General features: G+C 43.9%; 1 non-coding gene across 1 annotated transcript; it reads left to right on the forward strand.

Moving 5' to 3' along the window:
• The first annotated feature begins 874 nt into the window (after positions 1 to 874).
• Positions 875 to 946, forward strand: TRNAE-UUC (transfer RNA glutamic acid (anticodon UUC)). Its single transcript has one exon. It is a non-coding gene; the product is annotated as a tRNA-Glu (tRNA).
• The last annotated feature ends 17,680 nt before the right edge of the window (positions 947 to 18,626 follow it).

The raw sequence follows: 18,626 nt of genomic DNA on the forward strand, positions 1-18,626 counted from the left end.
CCTCATTTCTCCTTCATCATTTCTGAGAATGTCTGGCCCATCCGATCGTCGTTTTGACTTGAACTTTGGTGAAGAGGCAGCCATGCCTTCTCAAGACAACATATGGCGCCCATCCTTATCCCTTACTGGTCCTCTTACCATTAGGGACTTTGTGATGAAGAATGATATGACCGCTACGGTGGTGGCCAGGAACCTTCTCACTCCTAAAGATAACAAACTACGTTCCAAATGGTCTGATGAGTTGGCTGTTAAGGATTCTCTGGCTCTCTGTGTTCAATGTGCAGGTTCTGTGTCTAATATGGCCCAACGCCTATTTGCTCGAACCTGCCAAGTTGAATTATTGGCGACTGAAGTGATAAGTCTCAAACAGGAGATCAGAGGGCTCAAACATGAGAATAAACAGTTGCATAGGCTCGCATATGACTATGCTACAAACATGAAAAGGAAGCTTGACCAGCTGTAGGAATCTGATGGTCAGATTTTACTTGATCATCACAGGTTTGTGGGTCTGTTCCAAAGACATTTATTGCCTTCGTCTTCTGGGGCTGTACCGCGTAATGAAGCTCCAAATGATCAACCTTCGGTGCCTCCTCCTTCTGGGGTTCTGCCCAGTACTGAGGCTTCGAATGGTCACCCTCCGGTGCCTACTCTTTTTGGGGCTCTGCCGACTGCTGAGACTTCTCATGAGCAACATTTGTGAAGGCTCCCTCTTGTTTGTTTATTTTGATTCATGTATATGTACATATTTGTAACTTATCGGAGATATCAATAAACAAGCTTTACTTCATTTCAACGTATTGTGTTAAATACACCAAGGCCTTCTTCGCTAAGTTCTTTGAATTTTTTTCTTTTGTTGAAGCTTGTATGTTAGTAATCCGTTGTCGTCCAGCGGTTAGGATATCTGGCTTTCACCCAGGAGACCCGGGTTCGATTCCCGGCAACGGAACTTTTTTCCCACAATATTTCCTAATGTCATTTGTACTAAATCATTCACTTGTACTCACTAAAGGAGAGCTTGAACCTATGTACTTGTGTAAACCCTTCACAATTAATGAGAACTCTTCTATTCCGTGGACGTAGCCAATCTGGGTGAACCACGTACATCTTGTGTTTGCTTTCCTATCTCTATCCATTTGTATACTTATCCACGCTAATGACCGGAGCAATCTAGCGAAGATCACAAAAAGCGACCGTTTTCGCTACCTAGGATCTATCTTGGAAGAGAACGGAGAATTAGATGGAGATCTCAACCATAGAATACGAGCTGGATGGATGAAGTGTAAGAATGCATCCGGCGTGTTGTGTGACCGTCGTAGGCCACTGAAGCTCAAGGGAAAATTTTATAGGACGGCAATAAGGCCAGCGATGTTGTATGGCACAGAATGTTGGGCGGTGAAGCATCAACACGTACACAAAATGGGTGTAGCGGAGATGAGGATGCTTCGTGGGATGTGTGGGCACACGAGAAAGGATAAGATTGGGAATGAGGATATCCGAGGTAAAGTAGGAGTAGCCGAAATTGTAGGAAAGATGAGAGAAAATCGGCTCCGGTGATTTGGACATGTGCAAAGAAGGCCGAATGACGCTCCGGTTCGAAGATGTGACTACGGGACAGAGGTTCAGGGCCGAAGGGGTAGAGGAAGACCTAGGAAAACTTTGGAAGAGACTCTAAGAAAAGACTTAGAATACTTGGATCTAACGGAGGACATGACACAAAACCGAGCGCAATGGCGTTCTAGGATTCATATAGCCGACCCCACTTAGTGGGAAAAGGCTTTGTTGTTGTTGTTGTTGAAGCTTGTATGTTGAAGCTTGAGAGTGAAGCATGTATGTTGAGGTAGTGCTCGCTTAATTTCCTGAGTGAGGAAAACTTCTCGGTTAGAGACTTGAAAAATCCACGTCACTAAGTGGTTGTGAGACTTCTGAGTATCAAGGTGCAGTAGCATATTGTAGGAGTCCCCCAAGTCTCCGGTTGAGAGAGTTGACGAATAAGGCATTTCCTTTCTAAGTGGTACCCTAAAACTCCTCCTTCATATATATTTGTTATGAAAGTTGTTAGGTTCAAAGAAGAAGAGGCCTGGGCAAATTTTTGTTTTTTCCAATTTTCGAATTTTTTAACTTTTGAAAAAAAATATATATATATATATATATATATATATATATATTAAGCTTTGTAGGTGAAGATTTGGTGTTGAAGCTTTGTAGGTGAAGCTTTGAGGTTGAATCTTTGTTGGGCACCATGAATTGATTTTGCTTCACACTATCTTGATCAAGATAGTGTGAAGCTTTTGTAGGTGAAGCTTTGTAGGTGAAGCTTTTGTGGGTGAAGCTTTTGTGGGTTAAGCTTTTGTGGGTGAAGCTTTTGTAGTTGAAGCTTTTGTAGGTGAAGCTTTTGTGGGTCAAACTTTTGTGGGTTAAGCTTTTGTATGTGAAGCTTTTGTGGGTGAAGCTTTTGTGTTGAAGCTTTTATGGGTGAAGCTTTTATGGGTGAAGCTTTTGTAGGTGAATCTTTGGAGTTGAAGCTTTGTAGGTGAAGCTTTGGAGTTGAAGCTTTTGTTGGATACCATGAATTGATTTTGCTTCACACTATCTTGATCAAGATAGTGTGAGGCTTTTATGGGTTAAGCTTTTGTGGGTTAAACTTTTGTGGGTCAAGCTTTTGTGAGTCAAGCTTTTGTAGGTGAAGCTTTTGTGGGTCAAGGTTTTGTGGGTTAAACTTTTGTAGGTGAAGCTTTTGTGGGTGAAGCTTTTGTGTTGAAGCTTTTATGGGTGAAGCTTTTGTGTTGAAGCTTTTGTGGGTGAAGCTTTTGTGTTGAAGCTTTTGTAGGTAAAGCTTTGGAGTTGAAGCTTTGTAGGTGAAGCTTTGGAGTTGAAGCCTTTGTTGGGTACCATGAATCGATTTTGCTTCACACTATCTTGATCAAGATAGTGTTAAGCTTTTGAGGATTTGTAGTTGTCCTCTATTGATGAAGTTTGTTTGTACCATACTTGACCAATGCCGAAACTACCTAGCATCGGTCAACGTTATACCGTCAAGGACCCACAAGAGTTTCCCTCCAACCAGGAGGCCAATCACAGCGCGACACGTGTCGACATCAGAAGCCAATCATAGTGCAACACATGTCAACATCAGAAGCCAATCACAACACGACATGTGTCAATGTCGAATGAAACTAGAAACTCTCTTCTATAAATAGAGATCATTCTCTCACAATATTTTCTAATGTCATTTGTACTAAATCATTCACTAGTACTCATAAAAGGAGAGCTTGAACCTATGTACTTGTGTAAACCCTTCACAATTAATGAGAACTCCTCTACTCCGTGGACATACTCTGTGGACATAGCCAATCTGGGTGAACCACGTACATCTTGTGTTTGCTTCCCTGTCCCTATTCATTTACATACTTATCCACACTAGTGACCGGATCAATCTAGCGAAGGTCACAAACTTAACAGTTTCTGTTGTACCAAAGTCCTTACTGATTTTGTGCATTAACATTTGGCGCCGTCTGTGGGAACGACACTTATTCCCACTCTCTTTAGCATTTTCAAGCTGGTTTCCACCATTCGTACACTCTCTTTTAACCAAGCATCCCTCTCTAACATGGGGAGCGAAGGAAGCCACAGCACACAGAATGACACCCCTCTTGCACTTAGTGCGAAGCAATGAAAGAAGGAAGGAAAAAGGGTTGCTCTTCAAGCTAAAGTCGATGACCTAGAAGCTCAGAACAACAAGATAGCAATGAAGAATGAGGTCTTCCAGGAGTAGTATGAGAAGCTCTTTGAGACGCTCCACGAAACTAGACGTACTCAAACATACGAGCTCGTTGCCCCCGTGGACATCAACCATCATCTGGGTGCCCCCCAACACGGAAGGTCACCTTCCTTCGACATGGGTATCCCTGATGAAGAGCGAGCTAATCATCAAAACATTGATCAACATGAGACTTCTTTCAACCCAGCTACTTCGACCCGACGCAGGAGAAGTGAAGGAAGACACCTCTTTGCAGAAGGGTTGGAAGGATCGAGTCGTTTATCGTGACTACCGAGACTTCCTAAAGCAACGTTGAGAGAATCCTCTCCCCATATGCTCGAAGATCAATGACCCAAGGGTTTCTAAAAGACTCGGTCCCCTCCCATGACCCATGCCAGTTGCCAATCTAGGGAAGGAACGACAGGTCCTAGAGGAACATGAAGGTACATGGGACTTTGAGGTATTTCGACAGACTCGCCCTAGAAGTCAGTACCGCGAGTCCAAGGAAAAATCACACGCTCTTGCTCGAACTTTCCTACTTCCAAGAGGCGATGGAGACTTACGAAAGAAAATCCCAGTGGTACATGACTCCACTCAGGACCCCCTTGTCCTATGGCTCCTTGAGGAAGTAAATAAGTTGAAGGCCGAACGTCAGGCCGAGATACCTGACTGGAACCAACCCAGGCCTGGCCCTCTCACAAGGAGGATCCTCGACACCCCCTTCAAGCAAAGATAAAACAAAAGCTTGGTTTACAACTCTATACTCGAAGGGAAGACCCAATTGAATACCTTAACCTCTTTGAGTCCACCATGGCATACCGGATGCATACCGATGAAGAGCGATGTCTTCTCTTCCCCACCACTCTCTCTGGTGGAGCTCTAAACTAGTATTTCTGTCCTCCACCTAAGCAAGTAGACTCATTTGAGGAACTGGGGAAACTGTTTGTCTCTCAACACATCTTCCAGACCGATCGCTTGCATTCTACAGATGACTTGTACACTATTCGCCAGAAGCCAGACGAGTCAATACGAGAGTATGCCGGTCGTTTCAGCCATGAGTATTTTCACTGCGCTGAGGCAGATGACAAGACCGCCCTCAAGGCCTTCACGGCAGGCCTACGTGATTGTTTCTTCAAGTACATGATCGATGCCAACACTTGGAAGACTTACTCTGAGGTGATGGCACATGCTTACAACCATGCCTCTACCGAGGCAAGGACATATCAAGGGAAACCCCCCCACAACCACCCCTTCTCAGCAAGTAGGGAGTGGAAGCCAGATCCAACCAAATGAGAAGACCTCAACCTTCCAAACGGCAACGGTGCCTCCCCCTACCTTACTTAATACTTTGCCAAGTCAACAGACATATCAATCTCAGGGCAAAAGGAAAGATTTTCATCCTCACTAGCCTCATTTTAGTAAAAGGAGTAAGGGATACTACTACGATAACCAAGGGTATCGCCATGATAATCCTCGACCTCAAGCAGTCAACACAGTAGGTCAAGCACGTGTCAGGACAGCCCCTACCACGAGGTATGAGGCATACACACCTTTGAACGCCACATGCAAGGCCATTTACCCTAGCATAGCACACCTGATATCGAAGCCAAAGCCGAGGCACCCGAATTACAAGCCCGCGAAGAACACGGGCACATTTTGTTACTACCACGAGCATAACAACCATGATGGCAAGAAGTGTATCACCTTTCGTGATCATATTGAAGCTTTGGCACGTGAAGGAAAAATTGATCAATTCCTCCTTCACCCTCCAAGGGGTAACCGTAACCAACGTCAGGTGAATGTGATATATTCCATAAGTGGTGGCACACCCATATCTAAATCTTTGAACAAGGCCATGAAAAATAGCAAACGAGCTTTAAGGTTTGGCCACCAAGTGTTTCACGTGGAAGACATCAGAGGAGGTAAGTATCAAAAGCCTAACTGGGATCCAATATGTTTCTACCTTGAGGAAGAAAGAGGTATCATCTACCCTCACAACGACCTACTGATCGTGGAAGCTCACATAGCCAACTTTGAAGTACGACGAATCCTGTAGACACGGGGGCTTCGGTCAATATCATGTTTGTTGAAGCTTTCAGGGCACTTAATGTAGCTGAACACTTGCTCGATTGCTCGATTTCCCTTCTGATAAGCTTCTCCGGTGATATCGTGCAACCTTTGGGGAGAATACACTTACCTTTCACCATTGGTATAGGCTTTTACACAGCTACCATTACCATTAACTTCCTGGTGGTTGATTGCCCAATGGCATACCATGTCATCTTCGAATGCTCAAGTATCAATGATCTCAAGGCCATGGTATCCACACATATGTTGTTGATGAAATTTCCAACCCCCTATGGCAATGGTTACATCAGAGGAGATGAACTTAGTGCACGATCATGTTACAACACTTCGGTTAAGCAACAACACCTGCCTATACCCAAGGAAACCTTTTCTATATATGACCAAGTCATAAAGACTAGCCCAGACGAAGCCAACTTGGATCTTCACGGTGGCAATAGTCAACCCGACGATCCTCGAGATGACTCTTTCACCCAGAAAGCACAACCCGCTGAAGAGTTGGAGAAGGTCTCTATCTCAAAATATTATTTGGATCGTATGGTGAAGATTGGCACCACCTTGTCACCACCCATTTGGTTGGCATTAATCTCTTTTTTGCAAGAGAACACTGAGGTCTTCGCCTGGTCATACGAGGACATGCCAGGCATCTCTCCCGATATCATCTGTCATCGCTTAAGTATTGAGCACACGACCAAGCCAGTGAGACAAAAGCAAAGATCTTATGACGCTGAACGGTACGAGGCAATGAAGGCAGAAGTTGAAAAACTCAAAGGCATAGGCTTCATCCGCGAAGTCAATTATCCGTGGGTAGCAAATGTAGTCCTTGTTAAGAAGAATCCGACCAAGGAAAGTCTCTTGCTCCAAAAGGTCTTGTGGAGAATATGTGTCGATTACACCGACCTAAACAAAGGATGCCCGAAGGATAGCTTTCCTTTTCCTTTCATAGACAGACTTATAGACTCTACGACAGGGTGTGAACTTTTGAGCTTCATGGATGCTTACTCAGGATACAACCAAATCCTCATGAACCCTTCAGACCAAGAACACACAGCCTTCACTACTGACAGGGGACTATATTGCTATAAAGTCATGCCCTTCGGCCTAAAGAATGCAGGCGCAACTTATCAGAGACTAGTCAATTTAATGTTTGCCAAACAGATTGGGAAGAGCATGGAAGTTTACGTTGATAATATGCTAGTCCAGAGCAAACATGCTGACCAACACATCACTAACCTATCTGAAACTTTCACCATTCTGAAGAGGTATCAAATGAGGTTAAACCCCAACAAATGTGCCTTCGGCGTAGGCTCAGGCAAATTCTTAGGTTTCATGATAAGCCAACGAGACATTGAGGCTAATCTCGAGAAGATCAAAGCAATCCTCGACATGAAGGAACCGGTAACTTCAAAAGACATCCAAAGCCTTACTGGCAAGGTGGCATCCTTAACTAGGTTCATCTCTAAAGCCACAGACAGATGTGCTCATTTCTTCAAAGCACTTAAGGGAAGTAAGAAGTACATTACATGGACTGATAAATGTGCTGAAGCATTCAAGAACCTAAAAGACTACATGAGTAAAGCCCCTCTGCTTTCTAAACCTGAGGTTGGTGACACTCTCATTATCTATCTGTCAATATTGGCTTCAGCAGTAAGTTCTGTTCTCATTCGAAAGGACGATAATGTCAAACGGCCAGTCTACTACGCTAGCAAGGCCTTACAAGATGCGGAGACATGATACTCCAACATTGAGAAATTGGCTCTAGCATTGGTCATGTCTGCTTGAAAACTTCGCCCTTACTTCCAAGCACACTCTATCATCGTGCTTACTAATCATGCTCTTCGACAGATACTCCAAAGTCTTGACACTTCTGGGCGAATGATCACATGGGTAATAGCATTGGGTGAGTTTGACATCTCCTACCAACCAAAACCAGCTGAGAAGGGCCAAGCAGTGGCAGACTTCATCGCCGACTTCACATATCCTGTTGACATTGTTTCCACGCCTAAAAAAGTGGTTTCATTACCCTCAGAAGCTCATAAAACATAACCAACAGCCCTAGCATGGAGTCTATATGTTGATGGCTTGTCCAACCAATAGGGTTGTGGAGCAGGACTAGTCCTTACGACCCCTGATAAAGTGGCAATGCAGTATGCTCTTCGTTTCAAATTCAAGGCGTCGAATAATGAGGCTGAATATGAAGCCCTCCTAGCAGGCTTACGTTTGGCCAAACACCTTGGGGTTAAGCAAATTGATATCTTCAGTGACTCCCAATTGGTAGTTAACCAGGTCACCAATAACTTTGATGCTAAGGATAGCTCCATGCCAGCATATCTGGCACAAACACAATTGTTGCTCAAGTACTTCCACTACCAGATCACCCAAATTCCTTGAGCGGCAAACAGTCATGCAGATGTTTGGCTCGCCTCGCCTCGCCTCAGCAATGGAAGACGAGATTGGAAGAAAAATTCAGGTCGAATTGTTGGCAGCACCAAGCACCATGGCTGCGGAAATGTGCAACTTACAACATGGGGATAGTTGGATTACCCCGATTTATAGATTCCTTGCTCATGGCACCCTTCGAAATGACAAAGTCCAAGCTAAGCAGATTCGATACAAGGCTACCCGTTACTTGATCATTAATGACCAACTCTACAAGCGGTGTTTTAACTTACCATACCTAAGATGCCTTACGCACGTAGAGGCGAAAACTATCCTTCGAGAAATACATGAAGGAATCAGCGGAAATCATGCTGGATCTCGATACCTATCACATAAGGCTTTTCGCCAAGGATATTACTGGCCAACACTCCACCAAGATGCCATCAGAATATCTCGCTCATGTGATAAATGTCAACGCTACACAACTATTCCTCACTCCCCTCCCGAGCCGCTCACTCATGCCACCAACCAGGTGAAGAAGGAACTCATCTTCATGCCACCAACCAGGTGATGAAATGTACAACTCGTACTCTTCTTCATGCCACCAACTAGGTGATGAAATGTACAACCCGTACTCTAATATCATTCGGCAACTTGCCATTCATGCCACCAACCAGGTGAAGAATGGAGGGCAACCACAATTCTCAAAAGCTTCACACACTCTTGATCAATACAGTGTGAAGCAAAACCAATTTATGGTGCCAACAGGAGCTTCATCAATAGATGGCAACCACAATTCTCAAAAGCTTCACACACTCTTGATCAAGACAGTGTGAAGCAAAACCAATTTATGGTGCCAACAAAAGCCTCCAAAGGAGTTCAACCACAATTCTCTAAAGCTTCACACACTCTTGATCAAGACAGTGTGAAGCAAAACCAATTTATGGTGCCAACAAAAGCCTCATCAAAGGAGTTAAACCACAATTCTCTAAAGCTTCACACACTCTTGATCAAGATAGTGTGAAGCAAAACCAATTTATGGTGCCAACAAAAGCTTCATCAATGAAGGGCAATTACAACTCGTAGAAAGCTTCACACAACCTTGATCAAGACTGTTTGAAGCAAATTCAATTTATATGGTTCATCCAAACATTCGACTATTGCAAGGTGTGGCTTCCATCACAATCTCTTGCTCAATAGTGTGGAAGCAAAATTTGTATATGTTGTCTCTCCCACATTTTCAAATTTCTAATTTTCCCAAAAAAAAAACAAAAAAAGGAAATTGGGAAATTCAACAAATTTCTAGTTTTCCCAAGAAAAAAAAAAGGAAATTGGGAAATTCAACAAAGTTTCACTATAAAAGGTTCACCAACAAAAACTTCATCAATAGAGGATAGCTACAAATTCTCAAAAGCTTCACACTATCTTGATCAAGATAGTGTGAAGCAAAATCAATTCATGGTACCCAACAGAAGCTTCAATTCCAAAACTTCACCTACAAATCTTCAACTCCAAAGCTTCACATACAAAAGCTTCAACACAAAAGCTTCACCCACAAAAGCTTCACCCACAAAAGCTTCACCCATAAAAGCTTCACCTACAAAAGATTCACCCACAATAGCTTCACCTACAAAAGCTTCACCCACAAAAGCTTCACCCACAAAAGCTTCACCCACAATACTCTTCCCAAGAAAAAAAAAAAGGAAATTGGGAAATTCAACAAAGTTTCACTATAAAAGCTTCACCAACAAAAGCTTTGTTGATGCACAAAATCAGCGAAGACTTTGGTACAACAGAAAGTGTCAGGTTTTGTGACCTTCGCTTGGTTGCTTCGGTCACTAGTGAGGATAAGTACGTAAATGAATAGAGACAGAGAAGCAAACACAGGATGTACGTGGTTCACCCAGATTGGCTACGTCCACGGAGTAGAGGAGTTCTTATTAGTAGTGAAGGGCTTACACAAGTACAAAGGATCAAGCTCTCAATTTAGTGAGTTCTTGTGAATGATTTAACACAAAATGGCATTAGGAAATATTGTGGGGGAATGACCCCTATTTATAGAAAAACTTGTAGCTTTGTCACATTGACATGTGTCATGTTATGATTGGTTCTTGATGTTGAAACGTGCTGCGCTCTGATTGGCTTCTAATCTTGACACGTGTCGAGTAGTGATTGGCCTCCTGGTCGGAGGGGAACTCTTCTGGGTCCTTGACAGTATAGCGTTGGCCGGTGCTCGGTAGTTTCGGGATTGGTCAAGTATGGTACAAACAGTGCTCCCCTAAGTTCCCGAGTGAGGGAAACTCCTCGGTTGGGGACTTGCAAGATCCAATCCCTTGAGTAATCACGAAACTTCTAAGTACCGAAGTGTGGTCTGATCTTCATCTGCCCTTCTCTGGAAGTACCTTTCCTCCATCCGGGAATGGTGTATTTAGCTGATGTTGACGCACAAGGTAATGTATCAATTTCACTTGAAGCTTAGTTGTAGTTTCGGGCTTAGTCAAGTGTGATACAAACCCTATAGTAGGAGTCCCCCAAGTCGCCGAGCTAGGAGATCTGCCGAAAGAGGTGACAGACAAGGTAAGCAGTCAAACTTCCAAGTAAGCAACCCAGGATCAGAGGTTTGACGTCGGCTTCCGGTTGATTGTTCTGATTCTCCTTGTCTCTCATTCAACTGCCAGGATAAGGAGAAGCAAATGGATAAGAGATGATATGAGATACTTTTGCTTTTGAAGAAGTAACTTTCCACAGGCTTATTCTTGAACTGTGCTGGAGGGTGTTCTGGTGCCCTTCAGAGTATAAGGCCGACTCAAAAATTTGAGGGTCAAAACAAGTCCATCAAATCTAGAGTACGTTCGACCTTGATGATATGGGATACTTTTGCTGTTGACGGAATAATGAATGTGGTATGGAAAGGTGTCGTGCTGTAGTGATCTGTTTCAGCTCACCGTTGAACCTTCTGCTTCAATCTTTTGCATGGCAGAAGTGGTGTGCAACCTTTGCATTTAAATGGTCCTTCAGAACATTCCTTCATAGTGACTCATCCACGCTTGGCAGCTTCAGTGTAAAGAGCCAATATCTGATCAACTGTCATGAGGTATTTGCCGGTGGAATTCGTGACCTTGACAGCAGTTGAGGATGAGTACTCGAGAGCAATGCTAAGTAAGCAACCAGGCAAAGGCTCCAGGCAGTCAGTTCCAAATTGGAGGTTTGATTTCAGGTTCCGACTGACTGCTCTCTTTCTCCTTGTCCTGCAGGTGTGGACAAGGACAAAGACAAAGACAGGGAGAAAGCATGATATGGGATACTCTTGCTTTCGACCCTGATGATATGAGATACTCTTGTTCTTGGTGTGGCTTATTTGCTGAGGTATTATCGGGGGGAAATAAAGCTGAGTATTTCGAGAGGTTATGTTAAGGGTGCCTTTTCGAATGCGAGAAATGGTTGAGCATTTTTGCAGGTTTGCCTGTCCGTTGAGGAGGGAGGTCAATGTATATAGGGATTTCCCAATAACAAGTAGTAATGCTATTCCTTTACCCTTCTTGGTCACAGCAATGTAGTGGGAGCTGCCAGCTTCACGTGTTTTAATTTTGTCAGAGCACTTTGAAAAAGTGGTATGTGGTATCTGGAAAGCTGATATTACGTGTGGAGATTACAGACAAGCTTTATCTAAGGAAATCTGGCTCTCGAAGTTCTGAGAGTTGTGCCTCTTCGGTTTTCGAACAAGCAATCCCGTCGAGGATCTGACTCTCGAGATTCGGAAAGCGGTGCTACTCCGGTTTTTGAGAAAGTAATTATGTGGGGAGTCTTTTCTCGAATGTGAGTAAAGGTTGGACGTTCTTGCCAACCTGTCTTGCCGCAAAACACGGAGGTCGACACACATAGGGACTTTCCAGTTGTCAAGCAGTGGTGCTGTTCCTTTACCCTTATGGGTAATAGTAGGGTAGCTGGCACTTCGAAATTCTCGTGCCTAAACTTTGTCAGAGATCTTTGACAAAGTTATATGTGGTACCCGAGGAGTTGATGGTGCATATGGAGAGCGGTGATTGATCAGTAAGATTCACGTGCTTTCTACTTCACCAGAAATCTTCGACAGATTGCCCGTAATTTCCGCAAAGCTGATTGTGCATGTGACAGGTGCTGACGAGGCTGCAAAAGCAGGTGCTTCTTCGATTTCTGAGATCGGCCCTCGTGGTCTCTGAGCAGCCCAGCTTTTGAGAAAGCATTCGCCTCTTCGATTTCTGAGATCGGCCCTCGTGGTCTCTGAGCAGCCCAGCTTTTGAGAAAGCAAACGCCTCTTCGATTTCTGAGATCGGCCCTCGTGGTCTCTGAGCAGTCCAGCTTTTGAGAAAGCAAACGCCTCTTCGATTTCTGAGATCGGCCCTCGTGGTCTCTGAGCAGTCCAGCTTTTGAGAAAGCAAACGCCTCTTCGATTTCTGAAGCTCCGTCGAGTGCAGATTTTTATAGAGGCTGGCATTAAGTTCCACAGCACACTTGAATCTCTACCAGTAGAAGCTCATTTCTTGCACTTCTAAGATCTTGATTTGTCTGACCTCTTCCTTCTTCAACACATTTGAAAATGTCTGGACCCTCCGACCGTCGTTTTGACTTGAACCTTGGAGAAGAGACAGCCACGCCTTCTCCAGACAACATATGGCGCCCATCCTTCATATCCCCTACTGGTCCTCTTACCGTTGGGGATTCTGTGATGAAGAATGATATGACCGCTGCAGTGGTGGCCAGGAACCTTCTCACTCCCAAAGATAACAGACTACTTTCCAAACGGTCTGATGAGTTGGCTGTTAAGGACTCTCTGGCTCTTAGTGTTCAGTGTGCAGGTTCTGTGTCTAATATGGCCCAACGCCTATTTGCTAGAACCCGCCAAGTTGAATCATTGGCTGCTGAAGTGATGAGTCTCAAACAGGAGATTAGAGGGCTCAAGCATGAGAATAAGCAGTTGCACCGGCTCGCCCATGACTATGCTACAAACATGAAGAGGAAGCTTGACCAGATGAAGGAATCTGATGGTAAGGTTTTACTTGATCATCAGCGGTTTGTGGGTTTGTTCCAAAGGCATTTATTGCCTTCGTCCTCTGGGGCTGTACCTGGTAATGAAGCTTCAAATGATGAACCTCCAATGCCTCCTCCTTCTGGGGTTTTGTCAAGTACTGAGGCTCCAGATAACCACCCTCCGGTGCTTTCTCTTTCTGGGGCTCTACCGACTGCTGAGACTTCCCCTAAGCAACCTTTGTGAAGGCTCCCTTTTGTTTGTTTATTTTGACTCATGTATATGTACATATTTGTGGCTTATCGAAAATATTAATAAATAAGCTTTGCTTCATTTCAACATATTGTGTTAAATACACCAAAGCCTTCTTCATAAAGTTCTTTGAATTTTTGCTTTTGTTGAAACCTGTATTGTTGAAGCTTTGTGAGTGAAGCATGTAGTTTGAGGTAGTGTTCCCTTAATTTCCCGAGTGAGGAAAACTTCTCGGTTGGAGACTTGAAAAATCCAAGTCACTGAGTAGTCACGAACTTTTGAGTACCAAGGCGTAGTAGCATATGGTGGGAGTCCCCCAAGTCTCTAGTCGAGGGAGTTGACGAATGAGGTGTCTTGCTAATAGTCCATGTCGTAAGTACCAAAACTTCATTCTTTTGTTTTCTAAGTGGTAGCCCCGGACTTTTTCTTCATAGATTTTGTTGATGAAGGTTGCTAGGCCCGAATAAATGGAATTGCAGAAGGTGTAACCGTTGGTGCATTAACATCATAATGGAAGCATCACAATGATGGAAGCATCACAATGATGAAAGCATCATAATGATGAAAACACCATAATGATGAAACATCATAATGATGTTTCTTTGGTGGAATTGTTTTTCATTTCCCCTAACAACCGGAATTGTTTTTCAACATAACACCATCATCTGTAGGTCGAATCACAAAGTTGTCTTCATGAAAGTTGTTCGTTAATTCCTTAACTACAACATATCCAAATTGGAGAGCCATCGGAGCAGTACAACTCCAGAAATCCAGGTATGATGAGTGACTGTTTATCATTTGTCTGTCAACCCGTCAGATTAGTTGTGAGCTTTGAAACTCTATTTTCTCTTGCTCAGATCAGCATGCTTTCTTCATTGAAGTTGTTCCTCAGCTTGTGAACTACAACATATCCAAATTTGAGATCCCTCGGAGCTGTATAACTCAAGAAACTCAGGTATGATGAATGACTGGTTATTATTTTTCTGTCAACCCGTCAGATTTGTTGTGAGCTTCGAAACTCCATTTTCTCTTGTTCAGATCGGTATGCTTTCTTCATTGAAGTTGTTCCTCAGCTTGTGAACTACAACATATCCAAATTTGAGATCCCTCGGAGCTGTATAACTCAAGAAACTCAGGTATGATGAATGACTGGTTATTATTTTTCTGTCAACCCGTCAGATTTGTTGTGAGCTTCGAAACTCCATTTTCTCTTGTTCAGATCGGTATGCTTTCTTCATTGAAGTTGTTCCTCAGCTTGTGAACTACAACATATCCAAATTTGAGATCCCTCGGAGCTGTATAACTCAAGAAATTCAGGTATGATGAATGACTGGTTATTATTTGTCTGTCAACCCGTCAGATTTGTTGTGAGCTTCGAAACTCCATTTTCTCTTGTTCAGATCGGTATGCTTTCTTCATTGAAGTTGTTCCTCATCGACTCTTTCATAACATATCAAAAATTCAGGATGAACTAACGGTTAAATATTTCCAGATCTTCGAAACATCACAACAGCTTCGAAATCTGCAAGAAGCCGACTATCATGTTTGGAGCTTCAACACTTTAATTTCCGTCGCTCAAACAGAAATGGTTCCTTCTTGAAAGTTGTTCATATGCTCAAGAACTATAGGGTGTCCAAAATTCAGCTCCATTGGAGAAGAGCAGAGGTTGCAGAAATTTGATAGATGAAAGGAGGCGGAAGAGGGAGAGAGAGAAAAAGTCTCTTGGGTTGGATTTCTATTTTGGAGCAGATTCCAATTTTTGTAGCACCTTCATTATTGATGAATTGCTTGTACTTTTGTCCATTATGAAATTTGGGACTTTGGCTTGTTGTTGGATCTATTATAATATGTTTGGGAACATATATAAGTGAATAAATAAGAAGGAAAATTTTGGGCCCTTGTGGGTGTAAAACAAAAAATGTTTATGTTTACCCAAGTGTTTTTGTACAAGTTCAAGGGCATCTTGGGTTTTGTGAACAAAATTTGTTTATTTGGAGCAAGGTTTTGTGTTGAAGCTTTGTGGGTGAAGCTTTGGAGGTGAAGCTTTTCGGGTGAAGCTTGTTGGGTGAAGCTTTTTAGGTGAAGCTTTGTGGGTGAAGCTTTTTAGGTGAAGCTTTTCGGGTGAAGCTTTTTGGGTGAAGCTTTTTAGGTGAAGCTTTTCGGGTGAAGCTGTTTGGGTGAAGCTGTTTTAGGTGAAGCTTTGATGGTGAAGCTTTTTGGGTGAAGCTTTTTAGGTGAAGCTTTTTGGGTGAAGCTTTTTAGGTGAAGCTTTGATGGTGAAGCTTTTTGGGTGAAGCTTTTTAGGTGAAGCTTTGTGGGTGAAGCTTTGGAGGTGAAGCTTTTCGGGTGAAGCTTTTTGGATGAAGTTGTTTTTTTTTTTTTTTTTTTTTGGCGCTTGACACGGTCTTCATTTGCTTGTTTTGTAGTGACTCTTTATTGAATTCATTGCCAAATGGCCTTCATTACATAGGATGCCGAACGGCTATAGCTCAACACTTGTACATCGTGAGTCTATTTGTAGTAGTACTTCAAGTGATCAGCGTTCCATGGATGGCCAAGGGTCTTGCCATCGGAGCTTCTAAGTGTGTAAGAGCCAGGGCGACTGATGCCAATGACTTCATACGGTCCATCCCAGTTTGGACTAAGTGTGCCTTCACTCGGGACTCTGTCGCAGAGTAATCTTTTCTTTAAGACCCAGTCTCCTATTTTGAAAGAACGAAGCTTGACCCTAGAGTCATAATAGTTGGAGATGCGCTGCTTGTAGGCGACATTCCTCAAGTGAGCTTGGTTTCTGTGTTCCTCGACTAAATCCAAGTTGAGGGTGAGTTGTTTGTCATTTTCACTTTGAATGTAGTTCTGGACTCGGAATGTTGCTTGCTCGAGCTCAACAGGGACAACCGCCTCTGTGCCAAAGGCAAGTGAGAATGGAGTTTCTCCTGTTGAAGTCCGATATGAAGTGCGATATGACCAAAGAACTTGGGGTACAAATTCTGGCCAACAGCCTTTAGCTTTGTCCAAGCTGGTTTTCAAAGTGCGCTTGATTATTTTGTTGATGGCCTCAACTTGTCCATTAGACTGGGGATGAGCTGGAGAGGCAAAGCATAAGTTGATGTTGAACTTAGAGCAGAACAACCTGAACTTCTTGTTGTCAAACTGTCGCCCATTGTCAGTGACTATCGCATTGGGAATGCCGAATCTACAAAGGATGTTCTTCCACACGAAGTCTTCTATCTTTGCCTCAGTAATGGTTGCCAAGGGTTCTACTTCGGCCCACTTTGTGAAGTAGTCCACTGCAACGACTGCGTAACAAACTTTGCCCTTCCCTGCCGGCATTGGGCCGATCAAATCAAGTCCCCACTGGGCGAAGGGCCAAGGGCTGATCATAGGAGTAAGAGGCTCTGGAGGGGAATGAGGAATAGTTGCATATCGTTGACATTTGTCACATGAGCGGGATACTTTGATGGCATCCTGGTGGAGTGTTGGCCAGTAATATCCTTGGCGAAAAGTCTTGTGTGCTAGGGACCGAGATCCAGCATGATCTCCACAGACTCCCTCATGTATTTCCCGAAGGACGATTTCCGCCTCGGCAGGCGTAAGACACCTTAAGTATGGCAGGCTAAAACCTCGCTTATAGAGTTGATCATTGATGATCAGGTAGCGGGTAGACTTGTATCGAATTTGCTTAGCCTGGACTTTATCATTTGGGAGGGTGCCATGAGCAAGGAAATTATAGATTGGGGTGATCCAACTATCCCCCTGTTGTAAGTTGCATACTTCTGCGGCCATGGTGCTTGGTGTTGCCAACAGTTCGACATGAATTTTTCTTCCAATCTTGTCTTCCACAGCTGAGGCGAGGCGAGCCAGGGCGTCTGCATGACTGTTTGCCGCTCGAGGAACTTGGGTGATCTGGTAGTGGAAGTGCTTGAGCAAAAGTTGTGTTTGCGCAAGATATGCTGCCATGGAGCTGTCCTTAGCATCAAAGTTGTTGGTAACCTGGTTGACCACTAATTGGGAGTCACTGAAAATATCAATTTGTTTAACCCCGAGGTGTTTGGCCAAACGTAATCCTGCTAGAAGGGCTTCATACTCGGCCTCATTGTTTGATGCCTTGAATTTGAAACGAAGAGCATACTCCATTGCTACTTTGTCGGGCGTAGTCAAGACTAGTCCCGCTCCACAGCCCTGTTGGTTGGATGAGCCATCAACATACAGACTCCATGCTGGGGTTGTTGGTTCTATCTTCTGAGCTTCCGGGGGTAATGAAGCCACTGCTTCAGGTGTAGAAGCAATGTCAACCGGATATGTGAAGTCGGCAATGAAGTCTGCCACTGCTTGGCCCTTCTCAGCTGGCTTTGGTTGGTAGGAGATGTCAAACTCACCCAACGCTATTGCCCATTTGATCATTCGCCCTGAAGTGTCAGGACTTTGGAGTATCTGTCGAAGAGGATAATTGGTAAGCACGATGATGGAGTGCGCTTGGAAGTAAGGGCAGAGTTTTCGAGCAGACATGACCAATGCCAGAGCCAATTTCTCAATGTTAGAGTACCGTGTCTCCGCATCTTGTAAGGCTTTGCTAGCGTAGTAGACAGGTCGCTCAATATTCCCATCCTTTCGAATGAGAACGGAACTTACGGCTGAAGCTGATACCGATAGGTAGATAATGAGAATGTCTCCTACCTCGGGCTTGGAGAGTAGAGGGGCTTTACTCATGTACTCCTTGAGGTTTTTGAATGCCTCGGCACATTCATCAGTCCATGTAATGTACTTCCTACTTCCCTTAAGTGCTTTAAAAAAGGGAGCACATTTGTCTGTGGCCTTAGAAATGAACCTGGTTAAGGCTGCCACCTTGCCAGTAAGGCTCTGGATGTCCTTTGAAGTTACCGGTTCCTTCATGTCGAGGATTGCTTTGATCTTCTCGGGATTAGCTTCAATGCCTCGTTGGCTAATCATGAAACCTAAGAATTTGCCAGAGCCTACGCCGAAGGCACATTTGTTGGGGTTTAACCTCATTCGATACCTCTTCAAAATAGTGAAAGTTTCATATAGGTTGGTGATGTGTTGGTCAGCATGTTTGCTCTTGACTAACATATCATCAACGTAAACTTCCATGCTCTTCCCAATCTGCTCGGCGAACATTGAGTTGACTAG

Source organism: Malus sylvestris, chromosome 13, assembly GCF_916048215.2.
Source record: "Malus sylvestris chromosome 13, drMalSylv7.2, whole genome shotgun sequence".
NCBI lineage: Eukaryota > Viridiplantae > Streptophyta > Magnoliopsida > Rosales > Rosaceae > Malus > Malus sylvestris.